The sequence below is a fragment of the Mastomys coucha genome, unplaced genomic scaffold (assembly GCF_008632895.1).
Source record: "Mastomys coucha isolate ucsf_1 unplaced genomic scaffold, UCSF_Mcou_1 pScaffold21, whole genome shotgun sequence".
NCBI classification, from domain to species: domain Eukaryota; kingdom Metazoa; phylum Chordata; class Mammalia; order Rodentia; family Muridae; genus Mastomys; species Mastomys coucha.
In genome coordinates this window covers 74,955,146-74,956,652 of record NW_022196904.1, presented here as the reverse complement: position 1 = coordinate 74,956,652, position 1,507 = coordinate 74,955,146, and the positions used below count along the sequence as shown (strand labels likewise).

The 1,507-nt window shown below is 55.5% G+C and overlaps 1 pseudogene; it reads left to right on the top strand.

Annotated features, from left to right (window-relative positions):
- Window positions 1–1,467, top strand: part of LOC116101278 — a 6,994-nt pseudogene extending 5,527 nt beyond the window's left edge.
- The last annotated feature ends 40 nt before the right edge of the window (window positions 1,468–1,507 follow it).

The window sequence follows — 1,507 nt, the reverse complement described above, 5'->3', positions numbered from 1 at the left end:
CCGCCCCCACTCTGACCCCTTCTGCCCCCGCCCTTCCTTCTCCTCAGGCCCCCGCCTCTCTCTATCCTATCCTCTCCCCAACCTCAGACACTGCCCAGAAGAAGAAGCCCCCCGTTCTCCCCACTGACCAGACCCCTTTAATTGATCTCCTATCAGAAGATCCCCCTCCTTATGGATCCCCAGCAGGACTCCTGGCTCAGCAGCCTCCGGCCGGCAAACGAGAAACTGAGGTGCCGCCACCTGGCCTTGAGGTGGGTTCACCCTTGGCTGCTAGAGTCAGGAGTCGCCGCCAGGACCCAGATCCGGCTCCGAGTTCCTAAGCTTTGCCTCTCCGGACTGAGACAAATGGCCAACTTCAATATTGGCCATTTTCCGCGTCCGATCTGTATAACTGGAAAAACAATAAACCCTCTTTTTCTGAGGACCCTGGCAAACTCACTAGTCTAATTGAGTCGGTCCTCATCACCCATGAGCCCACTTGGGAAGATTGTTAACAATTACTACAGGTTCTCTTGACCTCAGAGGAGAGGCAAAGGGTGGCCCAGGAAGCCCGCGGACAGGTCGCAGGGCCGGATGGTCTCCCTACACAGGTGCAAGAAGATACCGATGATGCTTTTCCCTTGCGGTGTCCAGACTGGGACTTCTCGACCGCGGCAGGTAGGGCAAGCCTATGTCTCTATCGCTAGTTGCTGGTAACGGGTCTCCAAAGGGCAGGTAAGAAGCCCACCAATTTGGCTCAGGTGAAGGCGGTAGTGCAGGGACCAGATGAACATCCCTCTATTTTTATGGCTAGACTGAAAGATGCCTTCCGGATCCACACCCCATATGATCCAGAAGACCCAGCCCAGGCTACCCAATTGATCATGTCTTTCATCTGGCAGTCTGCACCAGATATAAGGAAGAAGCTAGAAAAGATAGAAGACTTGAGAGATAGCACTCTGGCAGACGTCCTGAGAGAGGCTGAGAAAGTTTACAATAAGAGGGACATGCAGGTAGAGAGAGAGGAGAGGCTGAAGAGAGAGACAGAAGAAAGAGAAGCGGCTAGGGACAAGAAGAGACAGAAAGAACTTAGTAAAATCATGGCCACCATAGTGGCAGGGCAGAGGCAGAGTAGACAGAGGCAGGGAGACATGGACAGAAGAACACCATCGGGCTGGGTGTCCCAACTAGACCCAGACCAGTGAGCGTATTGCAAAGAAAAAGGACACTGGGCTCGCGAGTGCCCCAAGAAGCCCCGAGGGCCCCCGAAGAGAGGTAGGTCCCCAGCCACGGAAGTCCTAAACCTCATGGACTAGGGCCGTCAGGGTCAGGAGCCCCCCCCGAACCCCGGCTAACTTTGCAGGTTGGGGGGCAGCCAGTGACCTTCCTGGTAGACACTGGTGCCAAACATTCTGTCCTGACTACGACGTCTGCCCCACTCAGTGATCATACTGCCTGGTTTCAGGGGGCCACCGGGGGAAGAAACTACCGTTGGACCACCGAGCGGAAAGTGGACCTGGCCAGTGGC